This window comes from Crocodylus siamensis, chromosome 4 (genome assembly GCF_052110815.1).
Source record: "Crocodylus siamensis isolate JL-2025a chromosome 4, ASM5211081v1, whole genome shotgun sequence".
Taxonomy (NCBI): domain Eukaryota; kingdom Metazoa; phylum Chordata; order Crocodylia; family Crocodylidae; genus Crocodylus; species Crocodylus siamensis.
In genome coordinates, this window is record NC_143398.1 from 115,826,014 (window position 1) to 115,847,576 (window position 21,563).

Here is a 21,563-nt window from a genome sequence, read left to right on the forward strand (position 1 = left end):
AAGGAGGTGTCTCTGAGGCCAGAGTTCTCCTGCCATATATGATCCCGGAGAGGCAGTGGTAAAGGTTCAAAAAACAACCCAATATATAGTTCCCTTCTGCTAATGTACAAAACTGCTGCAAGGCCATCATTCTTTGGGGGACACTGTGTACTCATAGGGTGGCTTGGTTTCAGATTGAAATGTGCAGGTATTTTGTTTTCATTGGAATAATTATGCTGTTTATTTTGGTTTCACTAAGGTGAGGTCACTTTGTTCATGATTAATTCTTCTTCTTATGGTTCTGGGTAAAATATCTTTTTCCAGGATGCTTTCTCTTCCCTTCTTGTTTGGATTATTTTTATGGAATATATAAATATGGCATACATTTATGTAACTAACTATCCCAAGAAAAATAAGATCCCACTTGAGCAGAAATGAACAAGCTTTTTGCACCACAATGACTATTGTTAAATGGGAATTACATATAATTATGTTTTTTGTTTTTTTTTAACATGTTGGGTATGTCTATTCAGCCATCCTGTGGACTAGTCCAAATGTTTCACAGACTTTGTTTCCTCACTTGGGTTTAGAAACAATGTCTACACTATGCTCCTGGTGTCCCTGGGGAGGCTGTTCTCAAGCTGGCCCCACCGACCTGCACATACTAAATCTGAAAATGTGGCAGTGATGCCACTTTGGGGTGTTCATGACCTGGTACTCTCAAGAGCCATAGGGGTTGCCTCTAGAGTGGTTTCAGCACAGCATTTCTGGGTTTGGCATGCATCAATGACAGCCAGGATGGGTGGGATGCGTTTGAAGACAACAGTCCCTAGGGATGCTAACAACATAGTGTAGATATCCCCTTTAAACCCAAGTGAGGAAATATTCTTCCTGAAATCCTCACACTGATATCTACGATTTAGGGGTATGATATGAGATTTCATTCCCGATATCCTTTTATGTCCTCATGGTATGTTGTATACATGCTTGGGCTGATGCTATCTGCTGCTGTGCTTTCCTTGTTTGCTTAATATAACATGGACCACACATACCACAGTCAATTGCACTGCCTTAAACGTGTTTTGATATTCTTCTTTATTACTTTTGGTAATACACTGGATGAAGAAGGTCCTGATGTTTCATCTCCAAAAGCTCTACATGCAGATTCTTTACCTGTATTCAAATTAACATTGCCTTTCCCCTCTTATTGGAATCATGTTTTCACATTGAAATTGCAGTGCAAGTCCTTTGCTGCTAGCATGGTACACTGCTTTAAATATGAAGGGACACTAATAGGCTTTTGGTTTAGTTCTATTTTGTAATCATTTTTAGATAATTTCTGAGTGTACTTGGGTGATTTTTGAAGGAAAGACAGTGCCACCCTCAGAATCCTACAAAGTCTGTTGTTAAAGGCAGAAGGACACTGTTTCCTACAGAAAGTGTAAAACACCTTTGTCTTTTGTATAAATATGGATGGTTTCCTGGATTGTTGCATCTGGCTCTGTACCACAGATGAAGCAGACTTGGGACAGGCGGTAACAATAAGGATGACCAAATCTGCTCATGGTGGGTGGCCTTCTTGTTCTCTCTCTCAGGCACTTCTGAGTGATTTCCCCCAGTCAGATCTGCCAGCTGGGTGGCTAGCTAACAAATAAAAGCTCACTCACCTTTGTGTCAAATCCACACAGCTGTGCATGAACCACCATCTGCACTATTGTTTCTGTATATACCTTTAGCTTGATTTAAGATCCGCTGTGCAAATGACATAACCACACCAGAGTCCAGAATCTCTGTTAGAGGAAAGAAAATGCACTGCATCTTCATGGGGTGGGACCTAAGGTAATTTCAGACAGCTGGCTGATGCCATGAGTAGCATCTGTGCACTGGCGTGTAAGCTGCAGTACCCTGGAGGAGCTCCCAATATCTTTGCAACTCAGACATAACGTTCTGGGGTACACTTCTTTTTTTTGCTTTTCTCTTGCATCAGGGTTGGGGGAGTTGGAGAAAAGGAAGGCAAGTCACTGTAGCTCTTTAAAGAAACCATCTAACATATTTAAGTGCATCTGGCCCCAGGAAGCATGGGAGAAAGGGTAGAAATAAAGTCCTTTTCATTTTCCTCTCCTGACTGCCCCCACTGTACTGTGCACATGCAGAAAGGATAGCAGGGTATGCTTCTCACCAGACTCAGGTTCTAAGGCTAACCAAATGTTACTGAGACAAGCAAAGGAGTTTTACTCTGTTGCTCAGCTAAATAAGACAAAGTCTATAGCTATAAAGGGGCTTCATGAAAGACCTTGTCAGATCGACAGGGTCTTGTATACTCACAGTATCTACTGTGATCTTCTTTCATTTATACTTTTATTTAGTGCCTTTATTCTGAAGGAGCTGCAAGCTGTATACTCTGTGGGACTTTCCAAGGGTGTTTGGAGGTGTCCTGGACCAGACACAGTTCCTATAGACATTCTGCTTTGTGAGGTGTTGGGGCAGGTGGGATAGCTCTAGTGATGCGGAGAGGAGCCTTTACAGTTTGTCCAGTTACAGTGTGCACTCCTGATCCAGGGTCATCCCTAGGGAGCAGGGTTTGAATTCCACCCATATTTCATACAGGCATCCTTTTGGGATGTCTTGGAAGTGTTAGATGTGCCCCTTTACTCCTAGTACTCAAGGACAAAGAACTGTAAAGTTTTGCTTAATGTAAGTTATTGCAGTGCATTATTGTGGCAGGGCATGTTGATATTGTGCCACCAGTGCTCTCAGTGAGGAGCAAGCTCAAGCATACCCTGCCCACTTGTTCCTGCCTGCATGTCCCAAACCCCAAAACATGGCAGTGAAACTGCTTCACAGATGTCTCTGTAGCTGCTCATAAGCACACAAGGCAGAGGTTTTGAGAATGGCTATGTGGGAAGTAGGTAGGTGTGGGGCATGCGTGAGTACATCCCTCTCTGAAAGTACCAGGGAGAAGATGTAGAGGCACCCAGAGGGAACTTAGACATGAACAGATAAAAGTTCTTCTCTGTAGGGTTCAGAAAAGCAGGTTTATTTGAATGTTAGACTGAGAAGGTCAGACTGCTTAATAATAGTGGTAGTCACTGGATTTGATGGATACTTGTTGTTTGACAGGAACTATGATCCATTTCAGCACTCCTGTCTGACATACCTTTATGTTGGGAGTGGAAAATGAAGGCCACTTTCTTGTCTGCCTTCCTACATGTCACATCTTTATTATACTGATGTAGAAGGAAATCTTGCTTATCTGCTGCAGCTGGCTGGTATTTATGGAACATGTCTAGTTTCTCCTCACATGGCACTCACTGTCGTGTTTCTGCTAAAGACAGCTTTGACTATTCTCTCTTTGCATGCTGGTCATCTAGGCTAGGTACAGCTAATCATGTGCAGCTGGTGTTCTAAAAAAACCAGTGCTTAGTTTTCATTTAGCCCATTTCTTATTCCTTCTAGGCTATTCTCCTATGATTTTTCTTTTCTTTTGCCCTTTCTTGCTTCATGTCCCTTACCAACGGTAAAGGACTTTTGATGCACTGTGATTCTTTGGAATGAGTCATGCAAGAAATTTATATATGAAGTCTACATAAGTCTGGCTGTGAAGCGTATGCTTTGTCTATATGCGGGATTATTTTCTGGTACATAGATGACATTTTTTTGTTTAATTATTGATTTAAGTAAAAATTGATTTTAAAAACCCTTGAAACTTGCCTGTCCAATGCTTAATAATAACTCAGAGTAGCTTGTTCTTTTTTTTTTTTTAAGCTCCTTCCTTTTATGGAAACATTTGGCCAGCCTTAACCTAATTCTCTATGGAAGCCACCAAAAACAGAGACATATGGAAGTGAAGGAATGGCTTAGCCCAAGCACACTGATCACAGATCAGAATAATGGCCTTCCCTGAGGCATATCAGACAATGAGAGGATGTATCAGATTGTGGGAACTTGCAGGGTTATGGAAACAAATATTTTTCCTCCTTCCTAGTCCCTTGAGGTCAGAATGGTAGCTATAGAGGCCCTGGCACCAAGGATGAAACTTCTCTGGGGTTGCCAGTACTGTTTTGTTGTAGAGAAGTGAAGAAGTCTAAAGCTACTAAGATACAGTAAGAAAAACAGGAGGACTGGTTAAATTTTCCAGACATAAAGCTAAGATTTCTGTTCTCTGAGCAAGCAATGGAAAGAAACCAAGGGCTCTAGGGGCTCCTTTTGACAACATTTCTTCTGAATGTTTAGTGCTATTAAAGGGTAGGTCCTATAGACATCCCATAAGTAAATCTATGTAGAATAATTATCTGTCCTTGAAGAGATGATTAGTTATGTAGTTTCTTGACCATAAACTTATCTCATCTTTAGATTGTAAAATTTACAGAGAAAGCTGATAAACCTTTGTGAGCTACAGTCTTTATAGATTCCCATACACGTCTAATGACGATATGGAGATGGTATGTTGTCTGGAAATGACTCCAGTTACAGGAATTCCATGCTATAGCAGCTCTTCATAATACTGCTGTGTAATCACACTATCTGCTATAACAAGCAGTCATAATGTGCCACCTTATCCCATCTCACAATAGTATGTGGTGTTGGAGAGCACTGATGTTTTGGGTCCAATTTCCACTTTTGATAGTCTTTTTTCTTTGTTTTGTGAGCATTGGTCTTGTCTCCCTGGATCAAGAGAAAGCCCTGTGTCAACCATGACTTATTCCAGGCTCTGGAGGCCTTTAGCTTTGGACCCCTCTTCATCTCTTTTGTCTGGCTCATGTACTGGGATATCTCTAGCCTCCTGAAAATGACTGGAGCACTGCACTTTGTCCCCAGTGTGCAGGGGTGTCCAGTAGAGCTGCCCCCTCCATGGAATACTCTGCTTTTCTCTTTGAGCCACTGTTCCATGTGCTATAGTGTTGTCTAAGAAAGCTGGCCCTCCTATCAGCCTCAGCCCCAGCTGCCAGCCCCCCAGTTAAGGTGACTGCATATGCTGGTGATGTGACTGTATTTGTGAGTAGTAAGAGCAATATCCAGGTCAAGTTGGGCTCTTGTTGTGCCTTTGAGTGTGCCGCCTCAACTGTGATAAAGGCAATACATTTCTGCTGGGCGCCCAGGCTGATGCTCGCTCCCCAGACCTGCCTTAGGGGCCTGTCCTGGTGCTGCAATGACTTCAAAGCTATGTGTGTTTTCTTATGTCTCCTGGCCTGTCTAGCTTGGAACAGGGAAGGCATCAGTGAAAAGCTATAGCAGTGGTGCTAGCACCACCCCAACCTTTCCTACTGCAATCAGGTCCTGGTCTTCCACAACTTGGCAGCTGCAGCTTTGTGGCACTGGTGTGCTATCTTAATACCAGCAGTGACCCTGCCCAAGAAGCTCCAGTAGCTTCTGGTACTGGTTTTACTTGCTTCAGTGGGTCTGTGGCAGGCCAGTAGGGGGTGCTCCTGCACTAAGTTGTCCACCTCACTGTGCCTGACAACCTACCAAGCTCCAAGTGCCTCTCTGGGGTGCCTCAAGTCTGGCCAACCCCCTTCCTGGAGCACACCCGCAAGCCTGGGGGTAATGCTGCCACCACTCACGAGTCTCGGTCTGTTAGTGGCTCTGTGCCTTGTAAGGTGCGCAGGCTTTATGGACCTGAAGGGGGTACTTGACCCACTGCAAGAACTTGGGGTGCTTCCCTTAGTTTGAAGCACAAATTGTGGTCTCCCTTAGTCAGCTGGACCAAGGGGACCCCAAGGAATAATCTAGACCCTCTCCCAATAAGTCTCCCATACTAGGTACATAGGAGAACTTTATTGGTTACAAGGAGTAGGTTTGGAATAGGGTACAGAGTAGAGAAATATCAGAGAAATACCTTAGAGCAAATAGTGGCATGGTAGCCTTGATCGCTCATCTGAGCTACTGCAGGCTATATATCTAGTTAGATTTCAGGTAGCTTATGCACAAGTATCATCCAGAGGCTGATAGAGCTTTCCTCTGGAGGCAAGCAGTTCGTAGGATGTCTATGTGTTTCGAGAGAGAGAGAGAGAGATGCTGAGGTTCAGCTACTCTGTGTCTTCATCAATGCTTCTGCTCCTCCTCCTGAGTGGTCTTTAACTTATATAGACCTAATGACTTCATTTACCTGATTCAATGAAAGCCAGCAGTTGTTGGCTGCCAGTCAACCAATTTGAAATGCATTGCTGGTTGCTGGGTAGACTGGCAGGGTCTCTAGCCCCCCTCCCAGTCATGATGTCATTGCTTAGAACACTTGAGAGTTAAGCCTCCTCCCCCACCCCAGGTGTGTGAGGCCAGTCATGTAGGCAAAGGGAGCAGGTTCCCCCCTCCCTCAGGAATGTGTCCTGCTCAGGTTACAATTCAGGGTTACCTGAAGCAGATGTGGGCAGGGGTGTCTGCCCTCAGCAGTGACCATGGTAACCAAATTGTCAGATGGGTAATTAGCCTGAAAGCAGAATTTGGGGAGAGACTGAGATGGCCTTCTGCCACAGGGCCATCCTCTACCTACCCACCACTGAAGGGGGGGCAGGGCTTGATCAACTTGTTGAGCTAGTGATTGCCCCTTGCTGGCAAACCTGTCCCTGGCAAATGTTGGCCTTTGTGTTCTTGTCCAGGGTGGGGGCTTTGGTCTTGATCAGTTCTTTCTCTTCGATCCTGATCACCTTGGCTGGGATGCTCCCCTGTTCTTTTTCTACCACTTTACCCAGCTTGGCAGGTCATCTACTGCCTGAGACCCCAGACTGGTGCCTACAATTTCCAAGGCTGCTGCAGGAGCCCCTGGTCCATATCTTTGCAACTGGGGGCATCTTGCCTCCAAAAGTCTTGTTGCCTGGCTTGTCTAGTCACAGATCATCAAGTTGGTCCGGCTCCTCAAACCAGCACAGCCTGCCTGGCTGCTGGCCAAAGTCATCCAGCTGGGCCTGTGCTCCATTCACTTTGTTTTATGCCTGTTGGCTGAAGTGAAGGCCTTCCTCCCCAGGGTTTCTGTGGCTACATGTAGATGTGATCCTCCAGGTAGTGGGAGCTCTCTGACTGTGCTGTCTCTATTGCTCCCTATCACTGTGGCTGTGCATTATGACAAGAGTGGCATGCCCAGTAGTCAGTTGTTCCTTGCCATGGCCAGTGAGACCAGTGGTGGGATGTACTTTGAGATCTTGTCTAGGAAGGAGCCATACACATAGACACTCAGGTTACGTTGCATGCACATCCTTGCTGCCCACACTTATATGACCTAGAGATGAGGAGGAGCTCTTCTACACTTTCCTTGACTGTCCCAAGTTGTGGCTGTTTTTGGTTATGAACCAGTTTCTGGTTATGATGGTATATTTAATTCAGGAATGATTTCATGTCCAGCTCCTTGTGGGGCTATATACTTCTACTTTTTGTTTTTCATGATTTTATATTAACATTGTAAAAAAGTCAAAAGTTTTCTTCTTAAAGGAAGACTTCCTGTTTCTAACTACAAATTAAGGGTTGGGAAGGATCAGTCAAGGAATCTTCTTTCTTAGGAGATGACAAGAAATGCAAGCAAGCTGAAGGAAGTCTTGCTCCAGGCCATGATAGCAGAAGGACTGAGAAAGTTAGTGTGGAGGAAGGTGGAAAATCATGTCGATGGAGACCCAACCTTGCTACCAGCTGTGAACAACTACAGCCATGGTAGTCTTGTTTTAAATTATTTTATAATATGGAGCTAAGATTAATGTGGGTATATTTTAACTGTGGATTTATTATAGGTATTTATACTGATGCTCCTTACCACAGTGTGCAAGGAGGTGTCCATGAACATGATATTTAGAAACCTTAATAGTTTAGTTTATCACATTTTTAAGTGTGAGGGAAAAAGAAATTGTGCTAGCTCACATTTTTTTTTCACTTGAACATACTATTTTAGAATAGAAATTGTGATGTGTGTTAGAATTTTGGAATTCAGTGCATCTTCTGAATGGAAATCAATTCACTATGACATACAGAACTTCTCTCAGAAAAGGGTAATTGGTTTTATGAAGCCCTAGTTACATATGCAATATATGCTGGCTTTCTATTTTAGTGAATATAAATGTCATACAGCAAGTGAGCAACTAGGGTGGAAATAAACCACGGAGTACTTCTGACAAACTTGTTCACAGCTTAAGTCTCTAATTGTGCTTGCAGGCTGGACTGGACACTGTCTATTATAAATTCTGGAATTGCAATACTGGGGAGATACTCAGAGCCATACCCATCTTGCTGTATATTCCTGTCTGGTCTCATTGATGACTTCTGATTTGGAGCTTGTTGCGCAGCCCATAAGTTGTGAAGTTTGTAGTGTGACAGAGATCAGATATTTTGTTGCAGTGAGTTGTGAATGTGAAATCTGTTGTACCAACATGCTAGCGTTAGATTTCAGGTTTAACATAGTTATTCATAAAAACAGCTCCTACATCAAAGGCATTTGCTGGATTGTTAAAGGGAAATACGTATATTCCAAGATAAAATATTCCAAGAGAAATTTTACCTCATAAATAGAATTTTAATATTAAAAGGGCACTGGAATAATTGTGATATAAACTTACTGGGCAGATGTAAATTAGCATAGCTTTGGAGCTAATCCAGTTTACAGCAACTGAGCATCCTGCCCTCAAGCTAGAATTATGCAAGTTCACTGGGTGTGGGCCAAATCCTTGCTTTACTCATGTGAGTAGATCCGTAGGGCTCTGACTGGAGCAAAAATGTAACACCCCAAAACGGTGTTGAAAATACACGTGAAATAGCCCACCTACATGCAAAGCCTCATTACGTATTGTGCCTTCACTCACTGTGCTTTTGAATATATTTTAAGTATAAACGAGCAGACTATCTTGTTGTTTGTGGAGAAGGGTGTTGTCCACTTTTTCCACCATTTCAGAGGGCATATTTCTTTCAGTCTAGCTTACCGGTGGTACTGGTTAGCCTATGTATATGCATGTGCATTCATACTGCACTATATATTTGTAACTCATTCTGTTCTCTGTGTTTGTTTTCTTCATTTCTTCAAGTTACTTGTATAGCTAAAAGTCCTCCAAAAACTCTGTGAATAGTCTGGAGTTTTTTGATGCTGTGCAAAGAAGTGTCTTTTGGGCAAATACGAGTCCAAGCTTCCTTGGTTAAAGGAAAAGTTAGTTAGTAAAAAGTGCTTTTCGGACTGTATAGGCTAGCTATAAACCTATTCATGACATCTGTTTCCCTGAACTCATCCACATCCTTAGGGAACAGCACTGTATGTCACAGCTTTCAGTGGATTTTTAAAAATATTTTTATGGATATGAACAATTCTGTATGTTACTTTTCAGTGCTATTTGAAATGCAGACTGGGTCTAAAGGCTGCCAAACTCAACTTTCATGCTCCTTTCATATTGTCTCTCTTCCTGCAGAATCAAAATTTTTTTAAACCAATCAGTTTGATTTCCTTTCCTACACCTGGTATTCATTAAAAAATACAATGAAGCTGGATCTGGCAAATATGCTTTTTTATTTGTTTTTAAAAGGATGTAAAAAGTAAATATGTTTACTGTGTCCCTTTTCCTTTCAGCATATTTCCTTTTTTAAGCTCCATTTGTGTTCAACAAGACAGCCTCTTTCTCTAAGATTAACATTTCTTATGATTGTTCCTGACAGAGGATTTACTTTCAGAGGCCCTGCTAAGGATAACCAAAAAAGGGCATGTAGCAAGACAGTTTTGGCAGCTTGCATGAATTTTCGGAGCTTTTTAGGTCTTGGTTTTCTGATGAGTGGCTTCCTGAGCATGCCTAGGGAATGACAGGCATCTCTGCAGGCAGGCTGAACCCACCTTGGCTTAAGCATAGTCATTGGCTGTTTATTAGAATAAATTGAGGACAATGCATACCACTGGCTGCCAATTGTAAACATAAGGGATATGTATTCACTTAGCATTGACTTTTGGGAGGGGCCAAGGAAAGTCTGTAGTTTTATTGAATAGGGCTGTGTGTTAGGCAGCTTGTGTGCCTTTCTTGCTGTGCTCCTGCCTAAGCAGCCAGTAATTCATTTCCTTCCTACTAGTTGAAAACTTTTCAGCTGCAGAGGTAAGGGATTAAGATACATTTTTTTTTGTAGTGATCTGATGTGATCTGACTGCATTTGTATTCTAGATGGAGATTAAAGGGCATGTTAAATCTAAAGAGCAGTGGAAAATCTGCTTGTGTGCCTGCTACTTTTTTCCCCTTGCCTTTTCCTCTTCTCTGTGAACCAATGAGTGAGAGATGATTTTCGATTTCATTCTTAAAGGAGGTGCATGATTCCCATAGATTGACCCCTGGACAAAATGGGAAGGCTCTTGTGCAGGGTTATCCCATTGTTTGGAAGGGGAAAAGGGGGAAGAAGCCCAGTGGGCCACCATTTGTCAGAACCAAGCAGTGTGGGATCCTAGGGAAGTCTTGCCCAGGGAACAGTAGCGATTCATGGGGTTTTTTTTTTTCAACGTGTGCATTTGAAGGAGTGATTGAAATAAAAGATTTTGTATATTAACTGATTGCCTTGCTTTTTATTTTGCAATCTAAGCTCTGAACTATTAGTGGGGGCACGCAACTCTATAAAGTGGGGGCAGGCAATGAAGAAGGTGCAACTGATATGGATCTAGTGAAGCTTTGGTTAATGTAACTGATCTGATATTTGCTGAAACATGTCTGTCATGGCAGTCTTTCATAAAAGTATTGTTGACAGTAGACTGCATCCGTATTTGTTTTCAGATGGCAGCGTACTGCCATGATGTATCTTACGAAGCTGTCTTTCCAGTTAAAAAGAGGGGGAAAGTGCTCATGGGTGATACTGGAGCTTTTCAATTTATCAGTATGTGTATGTCAGGCAGACTGCTATTCCAGAAAGAAAGGGAGCAGATTTTTATTACAAGTTCCTTTGACATGCTCAGACAGTTCTAAAGTGCTGGGCAAGCCTGATGCTAATGGTAGTGATATTTTCCTCATAGGCAATGATGATAGACTGGGACCAAGGGAGAGATTAGATGTAGAATGGTGCTAGGGGGAAGAGAGACTGACAGACTACATAACCCCTGAACAAATGCACAGATCTGCTAGAAGTGATTACTCTCATATGCACATTTAGTTTATTTTTTTTGCAAGGATGGATGAGATTGTTAAAAAAATTACTTTTACAACATTTCTTTTTTGAATTTGTGATCTTTTTCTGACTATGTATTTGGGAAAGTTTCTTTTCCTTCCTTTCCTCTCCCTGGTAGAAGACCGGAAAGAGCTGGAAGAAACAGGGGTGTTGCCCAAGGTGCATATTTATTGGAGTTGGTCTCTTTCAAATACCCTACTTCAAATTAATTTACTAGTATAATAAGTTAAATACATCTGAGATCAGCACCTTTTGTTTTTCAAATTAATTAAATATATTCACAGGCTTACTTGTGTTTTATATATAATTCACTTGTGTGACAGCATTTGTCATTTTTGAACTGGGAAATATGTCAGGATCCTGAAATTTCAGTCCTTTTTGTACGACCAAAATGTTTTTTTCTTGATGAAAATTGCAAATTGTGTGTGATCAATTCAAGGAAGTGATAAAATCACTTGCCGAATGGAAGTGGTCTTTATAAAGGCAGACCAGAGCTATTTTGAATGAGGGATGTTATGGGTCTCTTCTTTTTAGGTGGCTGTCTAATGAAGGTGGTCGTTTATTCAATACAACCTGTATATGAAACTAGTGTCTGGTATTTGGCTGTCATGAAAGCAGTTAGAGAAATACTGGATGGCTCGCCTGAGAATAGAAGGCAAACTAAAGTCATTTTTATTTCCTGAAAACTTCCCTTTGTTGCAGCATGAAATGACAAGGGGATCAATTCCATGGCTTTCATTCACAGGATTAGCCTTGGTGAAATCAATCCCATCATTAACGAAGGCAGGATCAGGCACACAGAATACAACCTTGCCATATATGAATTCACTTTAAGAATGAGCACTGTAAAAGTCTATCGGGAAGATAAAGGGCTTTCTTGCTATCTTCTGCTCTTGCAACCCTGTCCCAAGGCTGAACATGATAAGGAATGGATAACTTTTCCCCCTTCTGTTGTAGAACAATGCAGCAGATCAGTATCATTGTGAAACATTAGTTGGATTGGAAGAGGCAGGCAGTAAAACTAACTTTCATGTAATATGACATAGAGGGGGAAAGGATGCAAATAAATTATACTAAAATAGGGATGCTGTGTTTTGTAGTACCACATTTACTGGATCATATGCAGCGACTGCAGGAGGGGCATTGACCAGCAGCATTTCCTCCCAGTGCAAAGTCAGACAGCAGCGGTGTTATGTATTTCATATAGTGCCACTTCAGCTTAGTTAAAAGTTTCCAATGTTCAGGTAAGAACATGAGGGAGGACAGTGGTAATGGTGGTACTCATGGTATTGACCAGTGAAAGAGTCGGTAACTTCCAAGAGCCGGCAGTGAGCCCTGAGGGTAGGGCAGTGGAGCAGAAATCAGCTTTTTTTTTGTGGAGAATGTCTCTGTAGCATAAAGAGATGCACGTCAGTGACGTTAGAACAGATTGGCAGCTGCGCCTGTGGCATTGCTGCTATGTCCTTCCATATGCAACTGGAGTAGCTTTGCTCATTGTATTCCCATCACAAATCCTGGTGTCCAAGCATGGCAGTGAGCACTGAAGGCTAAATGCACAATATAATGCATCAGACCAGAACTACAGGATGGTACTCTTCTCAGTTGCTGGTGCAGTGAACAGGGGCTTACTTGGTTGCCAACAGGCACAAGTTCACAGTAAAAGAGATGACAACCTTGATGCGCTCTCATACATACTCCTGGCTTTTTTTTTTGGTGGATTGTATACCTGGGAAAGAAATGTGGTGCAACTGGCAGCATCTCAATGACTCACCTGTCTAATGGACATCCTCATGACATATGGGAGTGCACTAGGGACACAGCAGAGATGGCTTAGCTCGTACTGCTCTGCACAATGCGTGGCATGTTTTCCACATGACAGTAGCCCCTTACTGTCTTGGGGTTTTAAAGTTCCCCTTGTGTCCTGTGTGGGATTTGTTGCACAGCAGGAAGAATTCCAGTGCGTAGTACTGAGTTCCTGCAGGATTCCCGTCTCGGTGGAATTTTAATGCTCTAAGACTGCATATGATGCTGTTCTTTCTCAGTTGTTTCCACTTAACACTTTTTGTGGTTACCAGGGCTATCATTTGTCCTGGGCCAGGACTTCAGCTGGTATAAGTTGACCTACTTCCAAAGAAGTCAATGGAATCAGGCTGATTTACACTGGCTGAGGATTTGACCCACTACATTTAATTACTGTATAAGAGCAAAGAGGTAAAATAAAAATGTGAACAGCGTGAACAAGAAGAGGGAGCATGAGTCTGCGAGCAGTGTTAACTATAACTCTACTGTACCTGCTTCAAATCCCGTGGGATCCCGAGGGAAGCCATAGGGGGAAAAAGCAAAAAAGTAACTTTCATGTCTTGGGTCTAAGCTTACAAACCTTTCATTGCCTTGAAAGGCAGTTTCTGTACTAAGGGGTCACAGGATTGGTCACCAGGTGCACAATCCCTGAGGCAGACGGGCTGGTGATTGTACGGAGTATGTTAGGCACTGTGCAGGATCATTTTTGACCCTTAAAAACTGCCTGTATTTTTCAGTAATTCCATGAAAACTTGTAACAATGGCTTTCTTACTAAAATTCTCTTCATGCTCATGGGCACAGGTAGGCTTGTATGTCAGTACTGAGCTTCTGGTTATTTTAAAAGGCAATCCTTTCCCCCCCCCCAATTCCCTAATGCATGCCTATTAGGCCTAGCTGCATTGCTTGCAATATGCATTCTGTCATATGCTTTCTGCTACTCATTTTGTGCAATGGTAACCATTGTGTGCTTCAAAATGGTTTGAAAAGGACTGAACTGAAACTAAAATTCAACTCAAAGGCATTTGAAGATCAGATTATATTTGACCTTTCTGGATGAAACATTGAGGTCACTGAGGTCATGTGACTGTTGAACTATGTAACTTTCTTTTCAACTTTCTTTGGAGAGCTAAGGGGTAGCTTGTGGAAGAGAATGCTTGGCATAGTCTCATAAATGTGTGGTTTTTTAAAGAAATTTTTAAAAAAAGCTTTTTTCTTAAAGAAAATGCAAGCAGGGTAGAGTATGTAAAACTTTTACAGGAAAGTAGGGGTGTATGCATGGACATTTATCATCTTGGTTGTCACATGATTTGATTTTCAGTAATTCTTCGTCTTCTTAATACATGTTTTTAAAAGTGAGTTTAGTGCAGGTGAGTGACAGTACTAGCAGCCAAAACTGATCTGCAGAGCTAGTATAACAGCAACAGTAATGCTAGTTCTACCTTGCTGCTTTTCCAAAACATCTTCACGTATCTGTAAGGGCATGTGAGAGATTCATTCTCCATGTCCATTCAAACTTTCATCTCCTAGCTCATGCTACGAGCTGTACTGGAGGATCAGACAGGGTTTGAATCTTTCTCTACTGTCCTTTCCCTCACGTCTGTATATCAAAATGGACAGTTAAAGACACAATTTCCCTTGATGGGTGGAACAATCTTTTTCTTAACGTACAAGAGAAATGGGTTCTCTTCCAAGATTTGCCACAAGCATCCCATGACCCATTTAATTTATCTGTGCCTCAGTTTCTTTATTTACAGTATCTGAGTGTTAGTTCCTGACAGCATTGAGATTTAGTTCCTTAATATTTGTAAGGTACTCTGAGATTCTGGAATACAAGGCTAAAATTGATAGTGGTAATTCCTATTTTGTTAGGTTCCTTTTTAATCAGTACACCTGTTCTCATTGTCCTTAGTGGCAAGTCCAGTGGACTCCAGTAAGACTTCGGCTGCTCTCTCATGGCTGCTGTTGGAGGAATCAGTTGTCCCAAAGAGCAGCTTTGTTGTAAAACAAAGCAGAACGACTAGCAACCAGCTAAAAAATGTTCAACTGGAATTTACACTAGAGTTGCTGGCTTAAGTTTTCAGAATTACATGTGTGTTGCATTTGCTACTACTGTTGCAGGTACAAGCTTGAATGCTCATGCAGATTTGTGATGTTACATGCATGTTCCAAAATTTAGGACTGTATGCGGGAGAGGATTTATTATTATTTTTTTAGATCACTGAAGTGGTGGCATAAACACTTGGGAGATAAACCAGTCTCTAAACAAACTGCTGAACAATCTGCTTGTCAAGTTGCATTGATAAGAGCACTTGAGAGCAGAATCCTGGCAGCCAGGACAGGCTACAATGGGAAAATACCGTACTTGGAAAGGATTTACACAGTGGAAACTTCATTGCATATTTACTCACTTTGTGTATACAGAATGCAAATAAAGTTTCCCTCAAGACATGTTTCAGTGGGTGTGAAGCAATGAGGAACCCATGTGTTCACACTTTTTTTTTTTGGTTGATAGCCTTAAATAGAAAAATATATTACTGGAAGTTTAGCTCATAGAAGTCTTATAAATAGATTTGTGAGGGTAATGTTTTTCCCTGAAGACTCTGTGCCTGAATCTATTCCAGAGAGCATCCTCATAAACCAACAGAAAGAGAGAGACAGAGAGAGAGAAAAGAAATAGATAGTTGTTGTTAAATGCAGCAACTTGATTTCACGCGCGCATATGCACACACACCCGCTTAAAGAAACCAGATATTTAAACTTAAGAAACACAGAAAGCTGAATCCAAAATTTGCTTTTTAAATTTATATAACTAGGGACAGTGCTCTAGTCCAGGGGAAACAGCATTCATTACTAATATAATACCCATAACTATCATGGGTTTGCTGAGGGGTACTGGGTTTGGAATGATTCTCTAATTTATGGATATAGGAAGAAACATTTACTGCAGATGAAGGGTGGCCAACCTGTGGCATGTATACCAGAAGTGGCATGGACGGCCTATGTATGTGGAGCACAGCAGATGAGGGAGGGAGCAGACAACGTAGTGGGAGATAGGGCAGGGAGCACAAAGCACAGCAGCAGATCAGGCAGGGGATGGAGATTAGAGTGGTACCCAGGGCATAATTTGTGGCATGTCTTCCAAAAAGGTTGGCTCCTGCTACTATAGGCTCTCTTCTGAGGCAGCTGATTTTGGCAGCTATCAGAGGCAAGGTACTGGACTATATGGGTCACTGGTCCACTCCAGGATGGTGCTTATGTTCCTTTACATATCAAGGATATTTGATAGTTTTCCAAAGAATTGTTTGCTCTGGTAAAACCTTTGTGAACAGGATTGCCTTGCCCTTTGCTAATTGTAAACACCACTGGGTGTGTAACTCTGTTTTTCCAAATTTCTCTCCCACCTTTGGATGGGGGATCTGGTTACAGTGAAATGGCTTTACCACTCCATGGCTTTCCCCACAAACCATCCCTTTCTCTACAACTGGTAAATCAGGGCATTCCTTGCAGTTTGAGTGGACACCAGCTGCTGGAGGGTGTTCTTTGGAAAGGCTGTATTTTTACTTTCTGTTAGGGGCAGCTACAGCAAGAACAGCCTCTCCTCAGGCCCCTGTGGTTAGCTGAAGAAAGAGCAAAAGCTAGAGATTCTTCTTTGTTCCCCCATAATGGGCTAGTGATGCTCTTTCTTCTCCCTTTCCTGTGGGGATCTAGGGTATGAAAACCTATTTAGTAGCAGAAGCCGTTGATTTTAAGCTTAGGACAGAATTTAGACCCGTGTTCTTACTTAGTTAAAAGTTTGTGGGACTTGTCTGCAAATCTCAGAAAGGGATCTAGTTAGTTTTTCAGATGTAAAGAAAGAACCTGGTCAACTCGTACTTAGCTACTCAACTCTTACTTAGTTGTCTTTTGATTTCGAGCTGATAGGTTGAAATCAAAAGACAGCTTCTGGCATGTGTCAAAATTCTTCCATGTGGGGCTTCAGGACAATCTGAACTCCATATTGTCTGTAGATGGAGAGATGAAGAGGGCAAAATCTGAGAGTTTGAATTCTCTGAACAGCTCTGAGAGAAAAATGTAGTTCTGTTGATATAGCCACACCCCTGCCATGAAAATGAAGGGTTTTATTTATCTCTGATAAGCTACAGCTGTTTCTTGCAATTTAAGTCCTTCTAATTCATCTTGAAGTATATAATTTTAATTGCTATAAATATGAATAAAGGTAGTGAGTTAGTTGATCAGTAGCCCTGTATTTTTTCTGGCTGATGTATGATACTTTGATACAAGCAGCTCAACTCAGAACCCAACAATCGGGCATATTTTGCCATCAATTAAGTTAGTTTACATCTCAGGTTTGGTATAAATAAGGGCACAGTTTGGCCAAGCAAGTCACGCTCTGCTCACCATTTAGCTTGATTCTGTTCTCATTTTCATTTAATTTACAATGGAGCAAGTTCAGTGGGCCCAATTCTGATCTCAGTAATTCTGGAGTAACTCTGATCCAGGTGAGTTACTTGTGATTGGTGTTGGAATTCAATATCTGGCCAACAGTATCTGCAATTCATGTATGTTAAGGCTTCATGATCTTTGCAGAAACTCAGTTTAAAATATCCACAGTTCAGTAAATGATTTTTCATTAGAAAACAATATTTTGTGCAAGAGAGGGCACTATAAAACCAAAGACCATGTAAAATTCCATTGCTCATTCGTTGTCCAGAGATTAAAAGGCCCTTCCATATATGGAAAAGGTCTGAGCTTCATTCACTGTAACCACACTAGTAAATGGTTTACTTACTGGACATGCTATACAAACAAGGGAGAACTCTTTGGCTAGGGACAGACATTAAAAAAAGCCAAAGCCTGAATTGATTCAATCTTTCTGGGTTAGTCTAACCTGTGTAAATTAAACCAATTTGCAAGTGAATAGACATTCACTTTTGACTCTGGAAATGCAGGCACATGCCTGCAGTGGCCCAGGCTAGAAGCTGGGGGGGTGTGCTAGAGTGAGCCCTCAGGTGGAGGGAAGATGAGCTGAGGGAAGGGGTGTGGCCAGGCCTGGGCAGGCCTGTGTGTGATTGGGGAGACATTTAAACTCCCACCCTGGCCTGCAGGGTCCTCAACTGGGGTCTGCCTAGAGGGGGAGGGGGGAAGCAGCCCCTGGCAGAGGTCCCCAGGCCCCCCACCTTCACTCACTCACTGGCTGGTAGCAGTAGCTTGAAGGGAAGCAGGGGGCTTAATCCTCCCATTGCAGGCAGCAGCGGTGGGGCACTGACACAGTGCCCCGGGCTGAGTCCCTCAGAGGAGCTGGCACTGAGCCACAGGGAAGTGGCAGGGAGGGGTGATGTGACCTGGCTGCAGTGGGGGAGGGGGAGAGCTGAGGCTAGTTACAGAGCCTGACTTACTTCTGCCTTCTGCTGTGGTAGTGTGGCCCATGCTGGGGTGGCCCCAGGGGGCGGGGGTCAGTGCCTGCCACTTTGCTCCTCCAGCCCCATGTGGGGGCTGCAGTGGGCTGTGGCTGAGCAGGGACTGCCTGCTCGCTGCCACTCATGGCCACGTTGGTGGGGGTGGGAGTGGAGGTGGCAGCTGCCCACAGAAACTGGCAGTGGCTTTGGCAGCAGCCAACCTCAGGGGGCACATGCCCCCCTATGCCTCCCCACATGTTGCCTATGTCCACGCCATCCCCACCCTCCCACCACAATGGGGAGTTTAAGCACCTGCTTCCCCTTAGGCTACCAGGGTCTGGCCCTGCCCACACTCCTGCTGCTGGAGCAGTGAAGGGAGTGTGGGGCTGAGGATGCCTGGCAATGGCTTCTGGCCCCTTGCCAGGCAGACCTGGCAGTACTCGGGAGCAGGGTTTCCCACCCCCATCCCTTTCTCAGCCAGTCAGAGCAGTAATAATGCTCCATCTAGGGAGGAGAAGGATGGGGCCAACCCTGCTTGGCTGGAACAGAGAGCCCAGCCTAGCCCAGGGCTGCAGAGCATGCTGGGATGCTGGAGGACTCTGATTTAACTTAAACCAGGGAAGGGTCTGGAACACAAGTTCCACAAACTGGTTTGACCTCAATCAGTTAAGTCTGATACTACATGCAACCAGGTTTATCTCAAACTGGTTTCAGCCATTTTGAAACTGGTTTATATGCACTGAGCTGCTGTTCTGTTACAGGTTTAAACCAGTTTCTGATCACTTAAACCAGTTTATATGTAACTTCAGTCCCTAGCCTCTAGGAGCAATAGCTTGTTACAGTAAAAAGGAAAAGCAGCTGAATACTAATTTCCTTTACTGAGATGCATTAAAACCTTTGTTACCAGTTTTTGTTCTTATATTTAAATGCATATAAATTACAAACACAGTGCTTGTGCACTGCAGGTTTAAAAATCCCCAACAGATCGTCAGCACAAGATCCACTGACTTTAGCTGATGTAAAATAGCACTGATCCATTGAATACCTGGACCAGCCAATCCTACCTTCACCTCGTGAAAGGCATTGATTATAGTAAAATTTATGATAATCCCAGTTTTAAAATAGCAGAAGGCTCTAGGGAGTTCTTGCGTGAAGAGGTGAGGAAGAACATTACTTCTTGCATGTACTTAGTGTTCTCTGTCTCTCTCTCACATACTTCCTACCCAAAAGAAGACTTTTGGAATAGGAAGACATCAATGCACACAAATACCTTGACCAAAACTCTCTCTGCCTAGTGCTTTAATAGTGGCTGGAAAATGGCTCATCTGGTGATCCACAGCCTGGAGGGAAAGATTTCTCCCAAGTCCTGTCCACTTCCTACAGTGAAACCCTACACAGGCACATTAACATGCTAAGCCATCTGAGCACATGTATATTTATCTTTTTCCACTGCAGTTTATTTTGCTATGGGGTAGTATTTTTTCTTTTGGCCATTTAAAAACATAGGACAGAAAATAGTAAAACCAGTATACAATTGCATTTGTGTTCCAGAGGAGGAACGATTAGAAGATTGCTACACTGTGCAACTATATTGGGCCTGCTTCCTGTTATGAGAATTCCTGGGCTGTTTAAAATAAGTAAATATGTTAGAAATCTAAACTTTTTTGTGTCATATTGATTAATTTGGAAAGCACAGACCAGCTACCTTGTCCAAGTGATGTTGATATAAATTCATAGGTCTCATACAGTCAGAAGGACTGATTAGATCATGGTCTGACCTACATAAGACACAACTTTTAAAATGTATTTAATCTAGTTATTCTTGTGTTGAGTCCAGTAACTTGTAATGGATTAAAGTAATTTAAAATGGCATAAATGTAGTCATAATCTGCCCCTAGTTATTCCATTCAGCTATAAGAGGGGTACGGCACAGGCAGGAGCAATACAAGTTTTACTCTCAAAGGGTTGTAAAGCCTGCTTAAAAGGAAACACAACTAAGTACAAGTGCATAATTTTGTGTCCACATGCAAATGCTCTGTGTTTACCTCTGAATTTTAGCAAGAGTATCAAATTTTTTTTCAATGGGAACTGGCTTTCCCATTCTCTTCTAAAGTCTCTTTTTTTGTTGGGAGGAGGTTTGCTTTTAGTTTGCACGTCTAGAGTTTTGCAATAAAATGGTTTGGCAATTTTGAGGAGCCATCACATGATCATTCTTCATATACAGCTACATCCTTGATTAGGTATATCTAGTGAGGTTCCACAGGAGTGCCAATAAAACAACACCCTTTGTCACCTAAACCTGAAGGGAATTAAGTAACTTGGTGCTGGTGTATGTGTTTATCAACGAGATTCTAATGTGTCAGGTAGGAGTCCAAAATGACAGAATATCTCCTCAATTTTCGCTATATCAGAATGGACTAACAATGAAAAGAGCAGGTTCTGTGTTATTCTAGGTTCTTAAATTACTCCTTGAAACAACAAATATAGCAAGGACTAATAGTTGACTAAAAATATGTTTGTTTCAGTGTGCTCTCTTCTCAGTCGTCCAAGACCCAAATGTAGGATATAAAATTATTTATTCATATTTCTACTTATAAAGAAACACTAAATAATACAAATTTCTCAGGTGAGTTCATTTTTTTTAACAAAACATTTTTGTAGAGAGCTGTAGTTAGTTGTTTTAGTCTGAAGTCAGGCAGAAGGCAGGGTAGAGATGCATCTTAGAGACTAAGTAAATCAGATGCATAAGCTTTCATGAACCTGAGCTCACTTCATCAGTTGCGCCGATGATTTTAGTGCATGTGAAGGCTTAAATGAAATGTTCCTGTACTTGTTTGATCATGAAACGGTCACTGAGTCAGTTCCACAGATCTTCCCTTTCCTATTGACTGTGGGCTCTCTTCTTTAACAACTGCTAGTTAGACCACATTTTGTAGGGTTCCTTCTTCTTTTTTAATTTGTACAAACAGGAGTTGGAGGATGGCACCAATGACATCTTTTTTATAAACAAATTGAAAGTTTGTAATCAGTTCTCTTCCAAAAGAGACTTTTAGAGCACCTCCCACCAAATAAAAATTGAGTGCGTCATTCCTCAAACATCTGTCTGAACAATCCCACAAGCCAGCCACGGGAAATGCTGAATTTTTAATAATATATATTTTTCATTCACTGCCTTCTAGACTGGATGTGAAATGAGGGCTTGGAAGCAACTTGTAGCCAAGAAAAAAGTTAAAAGGATTGGTTGGACAGAATGATAAGGTGGGCTTTCCATGTTGTTAAAACAAAAGCCAAAGAGAATG

At 42.3% G+C, this 21,563-nt stretch overlaps 1 protein-coding gene across 3 annotated transcripts in view; it reads left to right on the forward strand.

Annotated features, from left to right (window-relative positions):
- Positions 1–9,867: 9,867 nt before the first annotated feature.
- The window catches only part of CALD1 (caldesmon 1), a 280,641-nt gene continuing 268,945 nt past the window's right edge, over positions 9,868–21,563 (forward strand). For 2 of the 3 annotated variants that reach the window (XM_090043515.1, XM_090043517.1), the window contains exon 1: positions 9,871–10,016. The gene's annotated coding sequence lies outside the window, so the exon portion shown is untranslated. Of the gene's footprint in view, positions 10,017–21,563 lie in introns of all 3 variants that reach the window. The other variant, XM_090043519.1, reaches the window with a different exon arrangement.